The sequence below is a fragment of the Cupressus sempervirens genome, chromosome 5, assembly GCF_028749045.1.
Source record: "Cupressus sempervirens isolate cs-2001-9-10 chromosome 5, ASM2874904v1, whole genome shotgun sequence".
Classification (NCBI taxonomy): Eukaryota; Viridiplantae; Streptophyta; class Pinopsida; order Cupressales; family Cupressaceae; genus Cupressus; species Cupressus sempervirens.
The window spans coordinates 106,277,277-106,303,700 of NC_143122.1; positions in this window are offsets into that span (position 1 = coordinate 106,277,277).

Genomic DNA, 26,424 nt, shown 5'->3' on the forward strand with positions numbered 1-26,424 from the left:
TTTTAGGTTCATTCAATTAGTATTAGGTGTGAATGTTATCACTTATTAATCCAACTTACAATTATTATTTTATTATTATTAATTATTAATTATTAATTTTCTTTTATTTAATTCATTTTCCTCAATAATTCACATTTAATTAATTATACTCAAAATATCAGATAACATGATATTTTATATTAATTTTCTCAAATAATTAATTTATTAATTAAATCCATTTATTAAGATTTAATTAATAGAAAATTCACCATAGACCTCCAAGATAAAATATGAAAACCCATCATAGAACAAATCATACAAAATCAGTCTAAAGGGTTAAAAATCATGAATTATGTCATCCGACACATTTGGTGGGTACTCAACTCTGATACTTGTCCTAACTCACTAGGAAAAATGGTTTAAAGGTTTGGGATTTGGACTTGAGAATTTATCTCCCTTCTCTTATCATTGAGATAGTATAATAGGATACGCTCATCTTGACAATTCAAGGAAGTCGATACCCAGTACCTGTAACCTATAGAAAAACCATGCATGTACATACAATATATATAATGCTAAGCTAAACAGACAATGGCAGGAAGTGGTGCATCGTGTAGATCTCGACTAAGCAGGTGACTACGACTCCCTTCCTTAACCACATCAAAAATGCCATACAATAAGAAAACATCCACACCATACACATGCAAGTATTCGGTAAGTATTCATAATATAACACATAAGATAATAACCATCCATCTAATCATCAATAATAACTAAAAATAGTATAATGATCATCATTTATGCATGAAATGTAAAATCTAAATGATCTCATCATATAACCACTGAATCTATATCATAATATCTGATAGTGTCAAAACAATAAATCTAAACCATCAACATAAAACTAGTCTATCACAGTCTGATAATAATAACATCAATGTCCACAAAAGATGTGAACGAGGGTAGGTACTGCAAGTCAACCGTGGTTAAATCTGGTCAACTTTTGGTCAAGCTTGATCATTGCGTATGTGAATACGAGCAAATGTGAGTATGAATTCTAGCAACAATTCGATGCAAATTCTCATTCAACCTTTCAAAATGAAGAGATGAGGGTTTCTTAAATAGAATTTCCTAGAATTCATCAACGGTTGAGATCGATTTCAATCAACGGTCAGGATTAAAAGTGAAGTTTAGTCATAAAGGGAGAATTCCAAATTAAAGGGAGTTAACAAATTTAATTTGAGTAAAATAACGAGTTAACTGATTCAATTTGAGTAGAAAAAGGAGTTAACTGATTTAACTCATTTTTGATCAATAGTAAACTGAAGAGAGATTTTGTTGAGATATTTAATTTAATAAAATGAGATATACTCTCATAATTATTTTTTTTATTTAATTAAATAATCTTTAATTAATTAGAAACACTTTTCTTATTTAATTAAATAACTTCATTTAATTAATTAGGAATGGCTCCTCATTTAATTAAATAAAATTGTTTAATTAATTAGAAGTAAGTACTCCATTTAATTAAATAATTTCGTTTAATTATTTCAATTTTTTTTCGAAACTAGTCAACTCAAGTCAACTGTGGTTAAATTTGGTCAACTTTTCGTCAAACTTGATGTTTGCGTATGTGAATATGAGCAAATGTGAGTATGAATTCCAGCAACAATTCAATGCAAATTCTCATTCAACATTTGAAAATGAAGAAATGACGGTCTCTTAAATAGACTTTCATGGAATTCATCAATGGTTGAGATCGATTTCAATCAACGGTCAGGATTAAAGGTGCAGTTCAGTCATAAAGGGAGATTTTCAAATTAAAGAGAGTTAATAGATTTAATTTGAGTAAAATAAAGAATTAATTGATTCAATTTGAGTAGAAAAAAGAGTTAACTGATTTAACTCATTTTTTATAAATAGTGAACTGCAAATTTCCCTTTTTGAACTGAAGAGAGATTTTATTGAGATATTTAATTTAATAAAATGAGATATGCTCTCATAATTACTTTTTCTATTTAATTAAATAATCTTAAATTAATTAGAGACACTTTTCTTATTTAATTAAATAACTTCATTTAATTAATTAGGAATGGCTTCTCATTTAATTAAATAACTTTGTTTAATTAATTAGAAGTAAGTAATCCATTTAATTAAATAATTTTGTTTAATTATTTCAAAATTCTTTTTGAAACTAGTCAACTCAAGTCAACCGTGGTTAAATCAGGTCAGCTTTGGTCAAACTTGATCTTTACGTATATGAATATGAGCAAATGTCAGTATGAATTTCAGCAACAATTCGATGCAAATTCTCATTCAACCTTTCGAAACGAAGAGATGAGGGTCTCTTAAGTAGACTTTCTTGAAATTCATCAATGGTTGAGATCAATTTCAATCAACAGTTAGGATTAAAGGTAAAGTTCAGTCATAAAGGGAGTTAACAGACTTAATTTGAGTAAAATAAGGAGTTAACTGATTCAATTTGAGTAGAAAAAGGAGTTAACTGATTTAACTCATTTTTGATCAATAGTGAACGGAAAATTTTCTTTTTTGAACTGAAGAGAGATTTTCGTGAGATATTTAATTTAATAAAATGAGATATGCTCTCATAATTACTTTTTCTATTTAATTAAATAATCTTTAATTAATTAGAGACACTTTTTTTATTTAATTAAATAACTTCATTTAATTAATTAGGAATGGCTTCTCATTTAATTAAATAACTTTGTTTAATTAATTAGAATTAAATACTCTATTTAATTAAATAATTTCGTTTGATTATTTTAAAATTCTTTTCAAAACTAGTCAACTCAAGTCAGCCGTGGGTAAATCTGGTCAACTTTTGGTCAAACGTGATCTTTGCGTATGTGAATATGAGAAAATGTGAGTATGAGTTCCAGCGACAATTCGATGCAAATTCTCATTCAACCTTTTAAAGTAAAGAGATGAGGGTCTCTTAAATAGACTTTTCTGGAATTCATCAACGGTTGAGATCAATTTCAATCAAAGCTCAGGATTAAAGGTGAAGTTCAGTCATAAAGGGTGATTTTCAAATTAAAGGGAGTTAACAGATTTAATTTGAGTAAAATAAGGAGTTAACTGATTCAATTTGAGTAGAAAAAGGAGTTAACTGATTTAACTCATCTTATATCAATAGTGAATAGGAAATTTCCCTTTTTGAACTGAAGAGAGATTTTGTTGAGATATTTAATTTAATAAAATGATATATTCTCTCATAATTACTCTTTCTATTTACTTAAATAATCTTTAATTAATTATAGACACTATTCTTATTTAATTAAATAACTTCATTTAATTAATTAGGAATGGCTTCTCATTTAATTAAATAACTTTGTTTAATTAATTAGAAGCAAGTACTCCATTTAATTAAATAATTTTGTTTAATTATTTCAAAATTCTTTTCAAAACTAGTCAACCATGGTCAAATCTGGTCAACTTTTTGTCAAACATGATCTTTGCATATGTGAATATGAGCAAATGTGAGTATGAATTCCAGCAACAATTTGATGCGAATTCTCATTCAACCTTTCAAAACAAAGAGATGAGGGTCTCTTAAATAGACTTTAATGGAATTCATTAACGGTTGAAATCAATTTCAATCAACGGTCACGATTAAAGGTGAAGTTCAGTCATAAATGAAGATTTCCAAATTAAAGGGAGTTAACAGATTTAATTTGAGTAAAATAAGGAGTTAATTGATTCAATTTGAGTAGAAAAAGGAGTTAACTAATTTAACTCATTTTTTATCAATAGTGAACTGAAAATTTCCCTTTTTGAACTGAAGAGAGATTTTGTTGAGATATTTAATTTAATAAAATGAGATATGCTCTCATAATTACTTTTTTATTTAATTAAATAATCTTTAATTAATTAAAGACACTTTTTTATTTAATTAAATAAATTTATTTAATTAATTAGGAATGGCTTCTCATTTAATTAAATAGCTTTGTTTAATTAATTAGAGGTAAGTACTCCATTTAATTAAATAATTTCATTTAATTATTTCAAAATTCTTTTCGAAACTAGTCAACTCAAGTTAACCGTGGTTAACTTTGGTCAACTTTTGATGAAATTTGATCTTTGCGTATGTGAATATAAGCAAATGTGAGTATGAATTCTAGCAACAATTCGATGCAAATTCTTATTCAGCCTTTTATAACGATGAGATGAGGGTCTCTTAAATAGACTTTCCTGGAATTCATGAATGGTTGAGATCAATTTCAATCAACAGTCAAGAATAAAGGTGAACTACAGTCATAAAGGGAGATTTCCAAATTAAAAGGAGGTAACAGATTTAATTTGAGTAAAATAAAGAGTTAACTGATTCAATTTGAGTAGAAAAAAGAGTTAACTCATTTAACTCATTTTTTACCAATATTGAACAAGAAATTTCCCTTTTTGAACTGAAAGGAGATTTTGTTGAGATATTTAATTTAATAAAATGAGATATGCTCTCATAATTACTTTTTATATTTAATTGAATAATCTTTAATTAATTAGAAACACTTTTCTTATTTAATTAAATAACTTCATTTAATTAGTTAGGAATGGCTTCTCATTTAATCAAATAAATTTGTTTAATTAATTAGAAGTAAGTACTCCATTTAATTAAATAATTTTGTTTAATTATTTCAAAATTCTTATGGAAACTTTTCAACTCAAGTCAACCGTGGTTAAATCTGGTCAACTCTTGGTCCAACTTGATCTTTGCGTATGTGAATATGAGCAAACATGAGTATGAATTCTAGCAACAATTCGATGCAAATTCCCATTCAACCTTTCAAAATGAAGAGATGAGGAATTCATCAACGGTTGAGATCGATTTCAATCAACGGTCACTATTAAAGTTGAAGTTCAGTCATAAAGAGAGATTTCCAAATTAAAGAGAGTTAACAGATTTAATTTGTGTAAAATAAGGAGTTAACTGATTCAATTTGAGTAGAAAAAGGGGTTAACTGATTTAACTCATTTTTTATCAATAGTGAACTTGAAATTTCTCTTTTTGAACTGAAGAGAGATTTTGTTGAGATATTTAATTTAATAAAATGAGATATGCTGTCATAATTACTTTTTCAATTTAATTAAATAATTTTTAACTAATTAGAGACAGTTTTCTTATTTAATTAAATAACTTAATTTAATTAATTAGGAATGGCTTCTCATTTAATTAAATAACTTTGTTTAATTAATTAGAAGTAAGTACTCCATTTAATTAAATAATTTCGTTTAATTATTTCAAAATTCTTTTCGAAACTAGTCAACTCAAGTCAACCGTAGTTAAATCTGGTCAACTTTTGGTCAAACTTGATTTTTGCATATGTGAATATGAGCAAATGTGAGTATGAATTACAGCAACAATTTGATGCAAATTCTCATTCAACCTTTCAAAATGAAGAGATGAGGGTCTCTTAAATAGACTTTCCTAGAATTCATCAACGGTTGAGATCGATTTCAATCAACGGTTAGGATTAAAGGTGACGTTCAGTCATAAAGGGAGATTTTTAAATTAAATGGAGTTAACAGGTTTAGTTTGAGTAAAATAAGGAGTTAACTGATTCAATTTGAGTAGAAAAAAGAGTTAACTGATTTAACTCATTTTTTTTATCAATAGTGAACTGGAAATTTCCCTTTTTGAACTGAAGAGAGATTTTGTTGAGATATTTAATTTGATAAAATGAGATATGCTCTCATAATTACTTTTTCTATTTAATTAAATAATCTTTTATTAATTAGAGACACTTTTCTTATTTAATTAAATAACTTCATTTAATTAATTAGGAATGGCTTCTCATTTAATAAAATAACTTTTTTTAGTTAATTAGAAGTAAGTACTCCATTTAATTGAATAATTTCATTTAATTATTTCAATTTTTTTTTTGAAACTAGTCAACTCAAGTCAACCGTGGTTAAATCTGGTTAACTTTTGGTCAAACTTGATCTTTGCGTATGTGAATATGAGCAAATGTGAGTATGAATTCCAGCAACAATTCGATGCAAATTCTCATTCAACTTTTCAAAATGAAGAGATGAGGGTCTCTTAAATAGACTTTCCTAGAATTCATCAACGGTTGAGATCGATTTCAATCAATGGTCAGCATTAAAGGTGAAGTTCAGTCATAAAGGGAGATTTCCAAATTAAAGGGATTTAACAAATTTAATTTGAGTAAAATTAGGAGTTAACTGATTCAATTTGAGTAGAAAAAGGAGTTAACTGATTTAACTCATTTTCTATCAATAATGAATTGGAAATTTCTCTTTTTGAATTGAAGAGAGATTTTGTTGAGATATTTAATTTGATAAAATGAGATATGCTCTCGTAATTACTTTTTCTATTTAATTAAATAATCTTTAATTAATTAGAGACACTTTTTTTATTTAATTAAATAACTTCATTTAATTAATTAAGAATGGCTTCTCATTTAATTAAATAACTTTGTTTAATTAATTAGAAGTAAGTACTCCATTTAACTAAATAATTTCGTTTAATTATTTCAAAATTCTTGTCGAAACTAGTCAGCTCAAGTCAACCTTGGTTAAATCTGGTCAACTTTTTTTCAAACTTGATCTTTGTGTATGTGAATATGAGCAAATGTGAGTATGAATTCCAGCAACAATTCCATGCAAATTCTCATTCAACCTTTCAAAATGAAGAGATGAGGGTCTCTTAAATAGACTTTCTTCGAATTCATCAACGGTTGAGATCGATTTCAATCAACAGTCAGGATTAAAGGTGAAGTTTAGTCATAAAAGGAGATTTCCAAATTATGTAGTGCTTGCCCGTAGTTCGCATTTTGTTAGAGCTAGTTTTATATTTTTGGTTAGCAGCTTTCTTTTGAAATGATTAGATATTGTGCTATAGATTCAGTTTATTATGTGATGAGATTACTTAAACTCTACATTTCATGTATGTATGATGATTATTTTTAGTGTTCGCAATTATTGATGATGATTATTACATTGCTTTCAGTTATTAATGATGATTAGTAAGATGATTTATTATCATATGTGTTTTCTTATGGATACTTACCCCATACTTGCATGTGTATGGTGTGCGTGTTTGCTTTGTTTGTTTGCTTTTGTATGGCGTGTTTGATGTGGTTAAGGAAGGGAGTCGTAGTCACCTGCTATCCGAAATCTACACAATGCACCACTTCTTGCCATTGCCTGTTTAGTTTAGTATATATTGTGCTTGTACATGCATAATTTTTATGCACGTTGCAGGTACCAGGTATCGACTTCCCTGAATTGTCAGGATGAGCATACCCTATCACATTATCTCAATGATAAGAGAGGAGAGATAAATTTTCAAGTCCAAATCCCAACCCTTTAAGCCATTTGCCCTAATTGAAAAATTAGGACAATAATCTGAGTTGAGTACACTCTGAATGCGTTTGATGAAGTAATTCGTGATATTAACCCTTGGTTTGATTTTGTATGTATTTTGACTATAAATGACTAAATAATATTATTATTAAAGCTAATAAATATTTTAGCAATTAAGTTTTGAAAATGAAATTTAAAAGTGAAAAATATATTTTAAATTATTAAAAGATTCTAGATTTCATGTGATTAAAATATAAATATATTAAGATTGAAAAGTGGAATTATCAAAGTTAGTGCATGAGATTTAATAAATAAATAAATTAAATTAGAAAGAGTAAATTAAATATTATATTAATATTTTCTCACATAGGAATTGGCAAATTGTCAAGAGCTATCATGTAGACAACACAAGAGTTTGCACTCCAAGAATGCACTAGTTGTCTACACTTAGAAGTTAGCATTTTATTTGAGCACATGGTGTCTACAACCTTAAGACTTATCTAAAAGGTTGAAGAAGACCCATGTTTTGTTTTCATACTTATCTTCTAGTTGTTTCTAGAGACACATTAGATGCATCTTAGAGGCCTTTAAATAGAGGCTCTCCTAGTGTGTTTGGACAAGCTACAAGCTTCAAGCTAAAATGGAATCTTCAAAGCTTACATGCATTGGAGAAGTTCATATGCTCATATATTTTTTACATGCTTCTATGCTTCTTCTAGCACTTCTAGTCACTTGGAGGATTCAATTGGCTTGAATCTTAGTGGAATTGCAAATGATGGAGAAGGAAGAGATTTTTTATGGACTTCTGAGGTATGATGGATTAGCATCAGTGTCCAGGTGCACTCATGATATTTGCATACTTTCTTTGCACTATTTCTCTTTCTGTCTTCATCGTGTTTGTCATATATGTCTGAATACTCTCTGTGGTTGAATCTACAATTTGAAATTGGAATCTAGATATTTTATTTGGTTGAGAAGAAAACAATAGAAAAACTCTAGCTTCAATTTAAGAAAGAAATTAGATCTGAATTGGGTTTGGGTTTGCATTTATATTGTAAAATTAGATAGACAAGATTTGTAATTAAAATAGAAATTCTAAGTTAAAAATTTGAATGGTTAGATATAATCTTTCTATCAAATTATATTTTTAGATGCGTAAAGACAAACCTATTAGATGGATGAATGGGTAAATTTAGAGAACAATTACCTTTTAGGAGAAATTCTTAATTAATCACAAACTGCCCTGTTTCTGCCTCTTGGATAGACCCGAACTTAGTCATTCATAACTTTTTATCATAATCAAATTTATTCGATCGCTCCAGTTAGAAGTGGCGCAACTTGGTCCTCTCCAACATATTTCAATTTTAGCCTGATCCAATGGTTCATTAGAGAGAGATGACCCTCTTATTGGAACTATTTTATTCAATGACAGATATTTTTCTATTTTCCATAACCAAGAGTTCTTTATGCTTAAACTTCACATAAATAATATATCAAAGCATGGAATGAATTAAAGATATTATTGCAATCTTCCCTTATTAGAATCTTATTAATATGCATTAGTTTTATATGGTTTATTATCTAATCTAATTAAATCAAATTTAATTAAGATTAGTTAATAGTAGAAGAAGTGTAATTAATTATTAGTCAATCTAAGTAAATAAATTTTTAAATGAGAGAAAATTAAAAGAAAAGAGATTTTAATATAGTTTATATAGTGGACTTTTTATAATATATATTAAATACTATTTAATATATATTAAATAATTTAGAGATGGTAATTTTATATTAGGTTTTTAAATGAGGAGACTTTAATAATAATGGATTAAGATTTAATTGACATGGAGTCACTGTTATAACATTGTTATAATTTTAATTACTATGGTATTATTAATACAATATATATTATTAACTAAATTATTGATATACCTTAATGGTATTAAGAGTTAGCTAATGAAGCTTATGTAAAGTTCTCTAAATCGATTAATAATAGTTTTGATGAGTTTATTATTTATTAATGTTTGTTGGGTCTAACAAACTATTAATAAATAATAGTATAAATAGTTATCAATAATTAGATCAGAGTTAATCTAGAAGAGATTAGTTAATGATTGAAGTACTATTAAAGATATAAATGAAATTGAATTGGTTAATAATTTTGAAGAGTATCAATTAACTGAATCAACGTACATAGGGGAAACTTATTTGAGATAATAATACTTGGTATTGGAGATTTATTATAACTTGTTATTATTAAAATATAAATGGGAACATTGTTGCAGAGTGACGAATGTAGTCATTATAGATTTATTAATAAGATTCTCAATATAGCTTGTTATTAAATATTAACAAGTTATTATTATTGAACTATGAATATGAATATTTGTGTACTAGATTATACTTGACTTTTAACTTACAGAATTCTAGTTAGCTATTAGTCAACTGATATTAATTAGAATGTTTCTATAGTTATGCAATTATTAATTAAATCAATTAATGAGAGTTAATTAGATTTAATTAATAATTAAGTTATATAATAAAGTTTTTAATTGATATGATTCTTTTAGCAAAGTTGCAAAGTAATTACATCGAAGTTGATAAGTCTTATTCTAATGACTTGAATAATGACTTAGATATTTTAATGGTTATTAGTAATGATTTAATTGTTATAATGATTAAATTAAAAGGCTCAAACTTTAGTAGTATTTAAATAAGTTTTACTTGAGAACCATTAGAATGTTAAAGAGTCATGGATTGTGTACCTATGTTAATTGATTAATTTAATTGATCATTTTATTAAAGTTATAATCTTCTTATTTGAAGATTGATAATTGGTCCTCTTATAATATAACAAATAATAATTCTAGAAAAGTTGAAAGGTTAATCAATTAGAATATGGATCATGATTAAATATAGAGGACAATTTAATTAAAAGTCAATGATGATCAGTTTAGTGAATATTTATCCTTAAGTTATTCTTAGAATGTAATTCTTAATAATGGAAAGAATAATGCTATCGGGAAACAAATGGGTTGACTTGTAGGTCAAATGATGAAACTTATACTTTTGAAGTATACTTGCAAACAAAAATCTGGAAACAACTACACATTATTCAACTATGTGAATTTAGTAAACCAAAACATGTGTTTCCATCGTGTATTCTATATGCTTCTTGTTTTGAATTTTGGGTTGACTAGTGTTGACCAGTCTTAGGTTGTTACCAGAGGCTCAGAGGTTATGAGATGTGTTGGCATGTTGATTTTATTTGGTCTCGATCTTTATAAGTCCAACCATGGTAATGTGATCATATGCTCTATGAAATGTTTGTATTTACTGATTGTTATAATTGAGATTCTTATGTATCCGAGACACTTGAGCTAATCATTTTTGAGTCATCGATAAGTTATCCTTGGTTTATTTTGTAGTCGACATGATGTGACTGAAATGTGGATTTATTTCTTGATGATGTCATGTTGTGACATGTTTTGACTCAACCATTTTGGAGTCTTTGATCAGTATGATTTTGAGATATTCTTGGTTTCTTGTTGAGAACCAATGGATATTGTGATTTATGTTGAGATATATTTTGGTTATTGAGAACCAATGGATACTTATGATTATTAGTGATGCCTTCAGTTGCCAATAGAGAACTGTTGTGGTCATGATTTTCTATGGATGCTTTTTTAAATGCTCATGGAGATTTGATGATTCTTATCTTGGTGATTGGATGATTTTTATTATGGATATTTAATGCTTTTATCATGGATATTTGATTATTCTTTTTATGGATTATCTTTTGAATTTTCTTTACAATCGCTTGTACAGGACTGTGGTGATTTTATGATTCCATGAGCTTAGGGTAGGTAATCTACTTGTTGTGTCAGGAAGTGACTTGCAATGGGGGTTGGGCCCTAAGTGGCTGTCAGGGTAACTCATTGTAAGTTTTGTTAGTAAGTGATAACATTTAAACACTAAATGAGGATTAAATGAACCTAAAAAGATAATTGTTTTGATGTTATCACCCATGCCTCGAGCACTTGTACAGGCTAGGATGGGAGTAGTGAGAACGCATGGTTGCGACTGTGCATTTCGTAGTATGCCTCGTTAGTATGAAAGGATACTAGTGGCCGCATGAGATCAGTATGGACCCGTAGAGTTTAGCTAATTGTCAGGGTAACTTGTACGTGATAAATGCGATAACACTTTTCCGCTTGCAAAGTAGGTTTCCTACATGTCATTATGTGCCTCTGGAAATTAGATGTCGATTTTGTGTGTGTTGGAACATTTGAGTTAGTATACTTTTAAGATTCTTGGACTTAGAGAGATTTATGCTATGTGGTTTTGATAGCCTATTTGGGACTTGAGATTATCTCCTCAGCATGGTGGGAGTGGACCACTTAGGTACCACATGGTCGGGTGGTAATGTATTTTCCACTCTTATCATTTGAGATCTATCTGAGACACCGTGGCTGGAGTATTCTTGGTTGGTATTTATCTTCATCATTATGATAGATGATATACCTTATGATGCATGTATTTACTGGTATGTTTCTTCCATTGATGATTTACATATGTTAGATGATGTTATCTTATGCTTTACTTTGCATGTTAGTAGGATGTTTTAGGAGTGACATTCCTACTACAATAATACCGATGATCTCTTTGGTGCTTTAGAATGTTACGCACGGAGGGATGGCTAAGATCCATGATGGTCTAATGATGCTATTTACAGTTGGGAAGAACCATGCACTTAGTTATTAATGTTTGTGATTTATGGTTATCTCTTATGATGAATGTTTATATTTTTATGATGATGATGTATCATGTATGATACATGGTTTCATTTACTTTAATTGCATCATGGATTAGTATTGGATGATGATGTTCTTTAAGCTTTTCATACCCTGTGATATGTACAGTGGATAATTGAAAAATTGAAAATGTAATTTATGAACATTGGATGTATTATTGTTATTTCATAACGATGGGATGTTAGATGAATAGTTAATTTAGATGTGATTCAAAGTTAAGGGATCTTTAAACAATGTAATCTGTTCTGTTATGTTTACTTTCAGTTTAATGTTACTATTGCTTCCGCAAGTGTTGTGAATGGTTTATCTTTCATGTTTTTGAAAAAAAATTGTTTGGCAAACTTAGTGAAATTTTAGGTTAATTCTTTGCATCCCTTGGCAGGGCATTATAAATTAAAGGCAGTTAACAGATTTAATTTGAGTAAAAAAAGGAGTTAACTGATTCAATTTGAGTAGAAAAAGGAGTTAACTGATTTATCTCATTATTCATCAATAGTGAACTAAAATTTTCCCATTTTGAACTGAAAAGAGATTTTGTTGAGATATTTAATTTAATAAAATGAGATATGCTCTCATTAATACTTTTACTATTTAATTAAATAATCTTTAATTAATTAGAGACACTTTTGTTATTTAATAAAATAAGTTCATTTAATTACTTAGGAATGGCTTCTCATTTAAATAAATAACTTTGTTTAAATAATTAGAAGTAAATACTCCATTTAATTAAATAATTTTGTTTAATTATTTCAAAATTCTTTTTGAAACTAATCAACTCAAGTCAACCGTGGTTAAATCTGGTCAACTTTTCGTCAAACTTGATATTTACGTATGTCAATACGAGCAAATGTGAGTATGAATTCCAACAACAATTCGAGGCAAATTCTCATTCAACATTTCAAAATGAAGAGATAAGGGTCTCTTAAATAGACTTTCATGGAATTCATCAACGGTTGAGATCGATTTCAATTAACGGTCGGGATTAAAGGTGAAGTTCAGTCATAAAGGGGGATTTCCAAATTAAAGGGAGTTAATAGATTTAGTTTGAGTAAAGTAAGGAGTTAACTGATTCAATTTGAGTAGAAAAAAGAGTTAACTGAATTAACTAATTTTTGATCAATAGTGAATTGGAAATTTACCTTTTTGAACTGAAAAGAGATTTTGTTGAGATATTTAATTTAACAAAATGAGATATGCTCTCATAATTAGTTTTTCTATTTAATTAAATAATCTTTAATTAATTAGAGACACTTTTCTTATTTAATTAAATAACTTCATTTAATCAATTAGGAATGGCTTCTCATTTAATTAAATAACTTTGTTTAATTTATTAGAAGTAAGTACTCTATTTAATTAAATAATTTCGTTTAATTGTTTCAAAATTATTTTTGAAACTAGTCAACTCAAGTAAACTGTGGTTAAATCTGATCAACTTTTGGTCAAACTTCATATTTGCGTATGTCAATATGAGCAAATGTGAGTATGAATAACAGCACCAATTGAATGCAAATTCTCATTCAACCTTTCAAAATGAAGAGATGAGGGTCTCTTAAATAGACTTTCCTAGAATTCATCAACAATTGAGATCGATTTCAATCAACAGTCAGGATTAAAGGTGAAGTTCAGTCATAAAGGGAGATTTCCAAATTAAAGGGAGTTAACAGATTTAATTTGAGTAAAATAAGGAGTTAACCGATTCAATTTGAGTAGAAAAAGGAGTTAACTGATTTAACTCATTTTTGATCAATAGTAAACTGGAAATTTCGCTTTTTGAACTGTAGAGATATTTTGTTGAGAGATTTAATTTAATAAAATGAGATATGCTCTCATAATTACTTTTTCTATTTAATTAAATAATCTTTAATTAATTAGAGACACTTTTCTTATTTAATTAAATAACTTCATTTAATTAATTAGGAATGGCTTCTCATTTAATTAAATAACTTTATTTAATTAATTAAAAGTAAGTACTCCATTTAATTAAATAATTTCGTTTAATTATTTCAAAATTTTTTTCGAAACTAGTCAACTCAAGTCAATTGTAGTTAAATCTGATTAACTTTTGGTCGAACTTCATCTTTGCGTATGTGAATATGAGAAAATGTGAGTATGAATTCCAGCAACAATTCGATGCAAATTCTCATTCAACCTTTCAAAATGAAGAGATGAGGGTCTCTTAAATAGACGTTCCTGGAATTCATCAACGGTTGAGATCGATTTCAATCAACGGTCAGGATTAAAGGTGAAGTTCAGTCATAAAGGGAGATTTCAAAATTAAAGAGAGTTAATAGATTTAATTTGAGTAAAATAAGGAGTTAACCGATTCAATTTGACCAGAAAAAGGAGTTAACTGATTTAACTCATTTTTGATCAATAGTGAACTGGAAATTTCCCTTTTTGAACTGAAGAGATATTTTGTTGAGATATTTAATTTAATAAAATGAGATATGCTCTCATAATTACTTTTTTTATTTAATTAATTAGAGACAGTTTTCTTATTTAATTAAATAACTTCATTTAATTAATTAGGAATGGCTTCTCATTTAATTAAATAACTTTGTTTAATTAATTAGAAGTAAGTACTCCATTTAATTAAATAATTTTATTTAATTATTTCAAAATTTATTTCGAAACTAGTCAACTCAATTCAATCGTAGTTAAATCTGGTGAACTTTTGGTCAAACTTGACCTTTGTGTATCTGAATATGAGCAAATGTGAGTGTGAATTCTAGCAACTATTCGATGCAAATTCTCATTCAATCGTTCGAAATGAAGAGATGAGAGTCTCTTAAATAGACTTTCCTAGAATTCATCAACGGTTGAGATCGATTTCAATCAACGGTCAGGATTAAAGGTGAAGTTCAGTCATAAATGGAGATTTTCAAATGAAAGGGAGTTAACAAATTTAATTTGAGTAAAATAAGGAGTTAATTGATTCAATTTGCATAGAAAAAGGAGTTAATTGATTTAACTCATTTTTTATCAATAGTGAACTGAAATTTTACCTTTTTGAATTGAAGATAGATTTTGTTAAGATATATAATTTAATGAAATGAGATATGCTCTCATAATTACTTTTTCTCTTTAATTAAATAATCATTAATTAATTAGAGACACTTTTCTTATTTAATTAAATAACTTCATTTAATTAATTAGGAATGGCTTCTCATTTAATTAAATAACTTTGTTTAATTAATTAGAAATAAGTACTCCATTTAATTAAATAGTTTCATTTAATTATGTCAAAATTCTTTTGGAAACTAGTCAAGTGAAGTCAAACGTGGTTAAATCTGGTCAACTTTTGGTCAAACTTGATCTTTACGTATGTGAATATGAGCAAATGTGATTATGTTTTCCAGCAACAATTCGATGCAAATTCTCATTCAACCTTTCAAAATGAAGATATGAGGGTATCTTAAATAAACTTTCTTAGAATTCATCAATGATTGAGATCGATTTCAATCAAATGTCAGGATTAAAGGTGGAGTTCAGTCATAAAGGGAGATTTCCAAATTAAAGGGAGTTAACGAATTTAATTTGAGTAAAATAAGGAGTTAACTTATTCAATTTGAGTAGAAAAAGGAGTTAACTCATTTAACTCATTTTGGATCAATAGTGAACTGGAAATTTCCCTTTTTGAACTGAAGAGAGATTTTGTTGAGATATTTAATTTAATAAAATGAGATATGCTCTCATAATTACTTTTTCTATTTAATTAAATAATCTTTAATTAATTAGAGACACTTTTATTATTTAATTAAATAACTTCATTTAATTAATTAGGAATGGCTTCTCATTTAATTAAATAACTTTCTTTAATTAATTAGAAGTAAGAAGTCCATTTAATTAAATAATTTTGTTTAATTATTTCAAAATTCATTTCGAAACTACTCAACTGAAGTCAACCGTGGTTAAATCTGGTCAACTTTTGGTAAAACTTGATCTTTGCGTATGTGAATATGAGCATATGTGAGTATGAATTTCAGCAACAAGTCGATGCAAATTCTCATTCAACCTTTCAAAATAAAGAAGTGAGTGTCTCTTAAATAGACTTTCTTCGAATTCACCAACGGTAGAGATCGGTTTCAATCAACGATCAGGATTAAAGGTGAAGTTCAGTCATAAAGGGAGATTTCCAAATTAAAGGGAGTTAACAGATTTAATTTGAGTAAAATAAGGAGTTAACTGATTCAATTTGAGTAGAAAAAAGAGTTAACTGATTTAACACATTTTTGATCAATGGTGACCTGAAAATTTCTCTTTTTGAACTGAAGAGAGATTTTGTTGAGATATTTAATTTAATAAAATGATATATGCTCTCGTAATTACTTTTTCTATTTAATTAAATAATATTTAATTAATTAGAGACAATTTGCTTATTTATTTAAATAACTTCATTTAAATAATTAGGAATGGCTTCTCATTTAATTAAATAAATTTTATTAATTAAATAGAAATAAGTGTTCCATTTAATTAAATAATTTTATTTAATTATTTCAAAATTGTTTTCGAAACTAGTCAACACGAGTCAACCATGGTTAAATCTAGTCAACTTTTGGTCAAACTTTATCTTTGTGTATGTGAATATGAGCAAACGTGAGTATAAATTCCAGCAACAATTCGATGCAAATTCTCATTCAACCTTTCAAAATGAAGAGGTGAGGGTCTCTTAAATAGACTTTCTTGGAATTCATCAACGGTTGAGATCGATTTCAATCAACAGTCAGGATTAAAGGTGAAGTTCAGTCATAAAGGGAGATTTCCAAATTAAAGGGAGTTAACAGATTTAATTTGAGTAAAATAAGGAGTTAACTGATTCAATTTGAGTAGAAAAAGGAGTTAACTCATTTAACTCATTTTTTATCAATAGTGAATTGAAAATTTCCCTTTTTGAATTGAGGAGAGATTTTGTTGAGATATTTGATTTAATAAAATCAGATATGCTCTCGTAATTACTTTTTCTATTTACTTAAATAATCTATAACTAATTAGAGACACTTTTCTTATTTAATTAAATAACTTCATTTAATTAATTAGGAATGGCTTCTCATTTAATTAAATAACTTTGTTTAATTAATTAGAAGTAAGTACTCCATTTAATTAAATAATTTTGTTCAATTATTCCAAAATTCTTGTCGAAACTAGTCAACTCAAGTTAGTCGTGGTTAAATTTGGTCAACTTTTCGTCAAACACGATCTTTGCATATGTGAATATGAGCAAATGTGAGTATGAATTCCAGCAACAATTTGATGCAAATTCTCATTCAACCTTTCAAAATGAAGAGATGAGGGTCTCTTAAATAGACTTTCCTAGAACTCATCAATGGTTGAGATCGATTTCAATCAACGGTCAAGATTAAAGGTGAAGTTCAGTCATAAAGGGAGATTTCCAAATTAAAGGGAGTTAATAGATTTAATTTGAGTAAAATAAGGAGTTAACTGATTCAATTTGAGCTGAAAAAGGAGTTAACTGATTTAACTCCTTTTTGATCAATAATGAACTGGAAATTTCCCTTTTTGAACTGAAGAGAGATTTTGTTGAGATATTTAATTTAATAAAATGAGATATGCTCTCGTAATTACTTTTTATATTTAATTAAATAATCTTTAATTAATTAGAGATACTTTGCTTATTTAATTAAATAACTTCATTTAATTAATTAGGAATGGCCTCTCATTTAATTAAATAAGTTTCTTTAATTAATTAGAAGTAAGAAGTACATTTAATTAAATAATTTTTATTTAATTATCTCAAAATTCGTTTCGAAACTAGTCAACTCAAGTCAACCGTGGTTAAATCCAGTCATTTTTTGGTCAAACTTGATCTTTGCGTATGTGAAATTGAGCATATGTGAGTATGAATTCCAGCAACAAGTCCATGCAAATTCTTATTCAACCTTTCAAAATGAAGAGATGAGGGTCTCTTAAATAGACTTTCCTGGAATTAATCAACGATTGAGATCGATTTCAATCAACGATCAGGATTAAAGTTGAAGTTCAGTCATAAAGGCAGATTTCCAAATTAAAGGGAGTTAACAGATTTAATTTGAGTAAAATAAGGAGTTAATTGATTCAATTTGAGTAGAAAAAGGAGTTAACTGATTTAACTCATTTTTTACCAATAGTGAGCTAAATATTTCCCTTTTTGAACTCAAGAGAGATTTTGTTGAGATATTTAATTTAATAAAATCAGATATGCTCTCATAATTACTTTTTCTATTTAATTAAATAATTTATAACTAATTAGAGACACTTTTCTTATTTAATTAAATAACTTCATTTATTTAATTAGGAATGGCTTCTCATTTAATTAAATAACTTTGTTTAATTAATTAGAAGTAAGTACTCCATTTAATTAAACAATTTTGTTTAATTATTTCAAATTTTTTTTGAAACTAGTCAACTCAAGTCAATCGTGGTTAAATCTGGTCAACTTTTCATCAAACATGATCTTTGCGTATGTGAATATGAGCAAATCTAAGTATAAATTCCAGCAACAATTCAATGCAAATTCTCATTCAACCTTTCAAAATTAAGAGATGAGGGTCTCTTAAATAGACTTTCCTAGAATTCATCAATGGTTGAGATCGATTTCAATCAATGGACAGGATTCAAGGTGAAGTTCAGTCATAAAGGGAGATTTCAAAATTAAAGGGAGTTAACAGATTTAATTTGAGTAAAATAAGAAGTTAACTGATTCAATTTGAGTAGAAAAAAAAGTTAACTGATTTAACTAATTTTTTATCTATAGTGAACTGGAAATTTCCCTTTTCGAATTGAAGAGAGATTTTGTTGAAATATTTAATTTAATAAAATGAAATATGCTCTCGTAATTACTTTTTCTATTTAATTAAATCATCTTTAATTAATTAGAGACAATTTGTTGATTTAATTAAATAACTTCATTTAATTAATTAGGCATAACTTCTCATTTAATTAAATAAGTTTTATTAATTAAATAGAAGTAAGTACTCCATTTAATGAAATAATTTAATTTAATTATTTCAAAATTCTTTTCGAAACTAGTCAACTCAAGTCAACTGTGGTTAAATCTGGTCAACTTTTGGTCAAACTTGATCTTTGCGTATGTGAATATTAGCAAATGTGAATATGAATTCCAGCAACAATTCAATGCAAATTCTCATTCAACCTTTCAAAATGAAGAGATGAGGGTCTCTTAAATAGAATTTCTTGGAATTCATCAATGGTTGAGATCGATTTCAATCAATGGTCAGGATTAAAGGTGAAGTTTAGTCATAAAGGGAGATTTCCAAATTAAAGGGAGTTAACAGATTTAATTTGAGCAAAATAAGGAGTTAACTGATTCAATTTGAGTAGAAAAAGGGGTTAACTGATTTAACTCATTTTTTATCAATAGTGAACTGGAAATTTCCCTTTTTGAACTGAAGAGAGATTTTTTTGAGATATTTAATTTAATAAAATGTGATATGCTCTCGTAATTATTTTTTCTATTTAATTAAATAATGTTTAATTAATCAGAGACAATTTTCTTATTTAATTAAATAACTTCATTTAATTAAATAACTTCATTTAATTAATTAGGAATAGCTTATAATTTAATTAAATAACTTTGTTTAATTAATTAGAAATAAGTAGTCCATTTAATTAAATAATTTCATTTTATTATTTTAAATTTTTTTCAAAACTAGTCAACTCAAGTCAACTGTGGTTAAATCTGGTCAACTTTTGGTCAAACTTGATCTTTGCTTATGTGAATGTGAGCAAATGTGAGTATGAATTCCAGCAACAATTCAATGCAAATTCTCATTCAACCTTTCAAAATGAAGAGATGAGGGTCTCTTAAATAGACTTTCCTAGAATTCATCAACGATTGAGATCGATTTCAATCAACGGTCAGGATTAAATGTGAAGTTCAGTCATAAAAGGAGATTTTCAAAATAAAGGGAGTTAACAGATTTAATTTGAGTAAAATAAGGAGTTAACTGATTCAATTTGATTAGAAAAAGGAGTTAACTGGTTTAACTCATTTTTGATCAATAGTGAACTAAATATTTACCTTTTTGAATTGAAGAGAGATTTTGTTGAGATATTTAATTTAATAAAAGGAGATATGCTCTCGTAATTACTTCTTCTATTTAATTAAATAATTTTTAATTAATTAGAGACATTTTGCTTATTTAATTAAATAACTTCATTTAATTAATTAGGAATGGCTTCTCATTTAATTAAATAACTTTCTTTAATTAATTAGAAGTAAGTACTCTATTTAATTAAATAATTTTATTTAATTATTCCAAAATTCTTTTTGAAACTTGTCAACTTAAGTCAACTGTAGTTAAATCTGGTCAACTTTTGGTCAAACTTGATCATTGCGTATATGAATATGAGAAAATGTGAGTATGTATTCTAGCAACAATTCGATACAAATTCTCATTCAACCTTTCAAAATGAAGAGATCAGGGTCTCTTAAATAGACTTTCTTGGAAATCATTAACGGTTGAGATCGATTTCAATCAATGGTCAGGATTAAAGGTGAAGTTCAGTCATAAAGGGAGATTTTCAAATTAAATTGAGTTAACAGATTTAATTTGAGTAAAATAAGGAGTTAACTTATTCAATTTAAGTAGAAAAAGGAGTTAACTGATTTAAGTCATTTTCGATCAATAGTGAACTGAAAATTTCCTTTTTTGAACTAAAGAGAGATTTTGTTCAAATATTTAATTTAATAAAATGAGATATGCTCTCATAATTACTTTTTCTATTCAATTAAATAATCTTTAATTAATTAGAGACACTTTTCTTATTTAATTAAATAGATTCATTTAATTAATTAGGAATGGCTTCTCATTTAATTAAATAAATTTGTTTAATTATTTAGAAGTAAGAAGTCCATTTATTTAAATAATTTCGTTTAATTATTTCAAAATTCTTTTCGAAACTAGTCAACTCAAGTCAACCGTGGTTAAATCTAGTCAACTTTTGGTCAAACATGATCTTTGCGTATTTGAATATGAGCAAATGTGAGCATGAATTCTAGCAACAATTCGATGCAAATTCTCATTCAACCTTTCAAAATGAAGAGATGAAGGTCTCTTAAATACACTTTCCTGGAATTCATCAACGGTTGAGATCGATTTCAATCAATGGTCAGAATTAAATGTGAAGTTCAGTCATAAAGGAAGATTTCCAAATTAAAGTGAGTTAACAAATTTAATTTGAGTAAACTAAAGAGTTAACTGATTCAATTTGAGTAGAAAAAGGAGTTAACTAATTTAACTCATTTTTTATCAATAGTGAACTAAAAATTTCCCTTTTTGAACTGAAGAGAGATTTTGTTGAGATATTTAATTTAATAAAATGAGATATGGTCTCATAATTACTTTTTCTATTTATTTAAATAATCTTTAATTGATTAGAGACACTTTTCTTATTTAATTAAATAACTTCATTTAATTAATTAGGAATGGCTTCTCATTTGATTAAATAACTTTGTTTAATTAATTAGAAGTAAGTGCTCCATTTAATTAAATAATTTCTTTTAATTATTTCAAAAAAAAATTTAAAACTAGTCAACTCAAGTCAAACAGGTTTAAATCTGGTCAACTTTTGGTCAAACTTGATCTTTGCGTATGTGAATATGAGCAAATGTGAGTATGAATTCCAGTAACAATTCAATGCAAATTCTCATTGAACCGTTCAAAATGAAGAGATGAGGGTCTCTTAAATAGACTTTCCTGTAATTCATCAACTGTTGAGATTGATTTCAATCAACGGTCAGGATTAAAGGTGAAGTTCAGTCATAAGGGGAGATTTTGAAATTAAATGAAGTTGATAGATTTAATTTGAGTAAAATAAGCAGTTAATTGATTCAATTTGAGTAGAAAAAGAAGTTAACTGATTTAACTCATTTTTTATCAATAGTGAACTGAAAATTTTCCTTTTTGAACTGAGGAGAGATTTTGTTGAGATATTTAATTTAATAAAATGAGATATGCTCTCTTAAATACTTTTTCTATTTAATTAAATAATCTTTAATTAATTATAGGCACTTTTCTTATTTAATTAAATAACTTCATTTAATTAATTAGGAATGGCTTCTCATTTAATTAAATAAATTTGTTTAACTAATTAGAAGTAAGTATTGCATTTAATTAAATAAGTTCGTTTAATTATTTCAAAATTCTTTTCGAAACTAGTCAACTCAAGTCAACCGTGGTTAAATCTGGTCAATTTTTTGTCAAACTTGATCTTTGCGTATGTGAATATGAGCAAATGTGAGTATGAATTCTAGCAACAATTCGATGCAAATTCTCATTCAACCTTTCAAAATGAAGAGATGAAGGTCTCTTAAATAGACTTTCCTGTAATTCATGAATGGTTGAGATCGATTTCAATCAACGGTCAGGATTAAAGGTGAAGTTCAGTCATAATTGGAGATTTTCAAATTAAAGGGAGTTAACAGATTTAATCTGAGTAAAATAAGGAGTTAATTGATTCAATTTGAGTAGAAAAAAAAGTTAACTGATTTAACTCATTTTTTTATCAATAGTGAACTGGAAATTTCTCTTTTTGAACTGAAGAGAGATTTTGTTGAGATATTTAATTTAATAAAATGAGATATGCTCTCATAATTACTTTTTTTATTTAATTAAATAATCTTTAATTAATTAGTGGCACTTTTCTTATTTAATTAAATATCTTCATTTAATTAATTAGGAATGGCTTCTCATTTAATTAAATAGAAGTAAGTACTCGATTTAATTAAATAATTTCATTTAATTATTTCAAAATTCTTTTTGAAATTAGTCAACTCAACTCAACCATGGTTAAATTTAGTCAACTTTTGGTCAAACTTGATCTTTGCGTATGTGAATATGAGCAAATGTGAGTATGAATTCCAGCAACAATTCAGTGCAAATTCTCATTCAACGTTTCAAAATGAAGAGATGAGGGTCTCTTAAATAGACTTTCCTAGAATTCATCAATGGTTGAGATCGATTTTAATCAACGGTCAGGATTAAAGGTGAAGTTCAGTCATAACGGGAGATTTCCAAATTAAAGGGAGTTAACAGATTTAATTTGAGTAAAATAAGGAGTTAACTGATTCAATTTGAGTAGAAAAAGGAGTTAACTGATTTAACTCATTTTTTATCAATTATAAACTGGAAATTTCCCTTTTTGAACTGAAGAGAGATTTTATTGAGATATTTAATTTAATAAAATGATATATGCTATCATAATTACTTTTTCTATTTAAATAAATGATCTTGAATTAATTAGAGACACTTTTCTTATTTAATTAAATAACTTCATTTAATTAATTAGGAATGGCTTCTCATTTAATTAAATAACTTTGTTTAATTAATTAGGAGTAAGTACTCCATTTAATTAAATAATTTCGTTTAATTATTTCAAAATTCTTTTCAAAACTAGTCAACTCAAGTCAACCATGGTTAAATCTGGTCAACTTTTGGTCAAACTTGATCTTTGCGTATGTGAATGTGAGCAAATGTGAGGATGAACTCCAGCAACAATTCGATGCAAATTCTCATTCAAACTTTCAAAATGAAGAGATGAGGGTCTCTTAAATAGACTTTTTTTGGAATTCATCAATGGTTGAGATCGATTTCAATCAACGGTCAGGATTAAAGGTGAAGTTTAATCATAAATGGAGATTTCTAAATTAAAGGGAGTTAAAAAATTTAATTTGAGTAAAATAAGTAGTTAACTGATTCAATTTGAGTTTAAAAAGGAGTTAACTGATTTGTCATGCCCAAACTACGAGGGCAAAAACACACAAATTTTATTGAGATAAAATAATAAATTGTTATAATACTCATGTTTGATAAGTTTTGCAATCACAGTTTACAAAAGGTTCACTACAACTCATTCTTAAGTTACATATCTTTAGAAGGAATAAATCGTTAAACTGAAGCTCTCGTTATAAAAATAATATTGATGTCTATTTGTCTCATATTAATCTTATAACAATAGGTTTAAATTTGCTCTAAAACAATATAAGAAAATTATTTATATAACATTTTAAGTGAGTTCGTTCCAAATTATATAGAAAATATCAGATCAAGAACTCATTAAGGATGGAAATATTACATCTACCCATACACCTATATAAGCTATTAAGGCATGATCAATTATTAACCTATTAAGGTAAAACTATATAATATTCAAGGAATAAATTAACATTAAAATAAAAGAAGAACAAACCAAACTAACTACATACTAACTTTATTACTAAAAATACTAGCTCCCCCTAGATTTGAAACTAAAACTTACTTCTAACATTACTAACTATCAATAACTTTTAAGAACATACTAATTCTTATAAAGAATTTTTATTAAATCACTAATCGAATTAAAACTTAACAAATTTACATTTAACTATGTAACCATTTGACTACTAAGCATTAATTTCAACTAATAAAGAAAACTTTATTAATTTTAAACTAGCATTACATAATTTAACCTAAGTCTAAACTTAATTAAAATTAAACTATTTATATCCATGCTAACTATACAACTTTATGACATACTAACTTAATTACTTACTCAAATTAATACCAAATCCAAATTAATATCTAAACACATCTACTTATTACAAAACTCTAAAATAACAACTACAAAAAAAATTATAATATTTAAAACATAAAAATTATTATAAACATAACTAAAAAAAAAACTTAACTAAACAAACATTCATAACGTTAATAAGTAAACAAATCTTTAAAAAAACTAAAACTAAACTATTCCTAACTTTCCCTAGCCCCTACAACGCCTACCCCCACCCTACATCCCCCTTACCCTACTCTATGGTTAGCGCTTCCCAAGCGTTGTCCTTGGGACAACGCTCTGCCCCACACTGGTAGGTGCAGACCCCAAACAAAGGTGGGCGGCTCAAAACCTACAGACATGTTTTAATACATTTGCAACTTGTTAAAGTCCAAGAAGAAGGTGAGCGCTCCAAATGATAAGGGGTAGATGGGAGATGGGATGTGGGGAACATAATGATGTCACCCTCCCACATGCAAATGACTTTAATTTAAACAAAAGTCCATTTTAAATTCAATCCAAAATTGACGTCCCCTATGGATGAGAAGGGTATGCATTAAACTCATAAAGTTTTATGGGTGTAGAGATGATGGGATTAAATATATATATTTGAATTTCTTTTAAAACTTTATCATTTAAATTATGTCTTAACCTGATTTTATTTTGCCACAAAAATTTTAATGAAAAGAATATTTAAAAGGATATTCTCTGTTGCTCCCCTTCAAAATAAAAAGATCTCCCATACAATTTCCAATGAGCAATTTTGCTCCTAAGAGTGTTATTTATTTTTTTTTTTTTTTGGGAAATTATTCTCAATGAAGAGTTTCAAGGGCAATGTAAGATATATTTGTTTTTGTCAAATCTTTTTTTTTTTGAAAATTTCTTAAGTATAGAATTACAAGGCAAGTATATATTTTTGAATAGAATTAAAACATAGATTTAGCCATTGACACAATAATGCAAGTTTGATTAATATCCAATAATCAAAAAAACTAAATCTACATGAATGAACATAAATTTCCATTTTCAACATATATGAACAACTTGATATATTGCCAAACTGAACATCATCATTATTTCCATCCTATTTTGAGATTCAACCATCTAAATTTAAAGTTTACAATTAAATCACATAACAAGAAATTATTCTCAACACCAATTTTATTGGCAAACCTAATTCAAAGGCTCAGTCAGGAAAGAACCAGGAAGAAAACTCGGCTTCATTGCCATTTACATCAAGGTTTAAAATACAATTTACAATAGGATCTCAATCCCAAATTTCAACAATTAAATCAAATTTTCTTCATGATCATAATCAAGGGATTTATAATGTTTTCTGCAACTCATTTCTAGAACCATGGAGGAAACAGAATCTGATCAGGTGACCCAAAACCATGAACAAGAACAATTCAAAACATGCATATTTATACAAGGTTTTCACAACAAGATCTACAATAACTCAACACTAGGGAAAGGTGGATTCTTCGAACAAGGAGAAGTGAGCACAACACCAAATCAGATGCCCAATCAGGGCTATTAACCAAGAACTTCTGTTCTATCATTTAAACATGTCATACTCATTCCAGGTTTGTGCTGACGGGTAAGGGCCCATAACACCCTACCCTTTCTCCCTCTTCTCATCCTGAGAAGAGACTCTACACTGGTTGGAGTCCAACTAAACAGACCTTTCCCAAAATTGGTCACTTCTGCCCTCTCCAAGGGTGAGTAATACCAAAACACC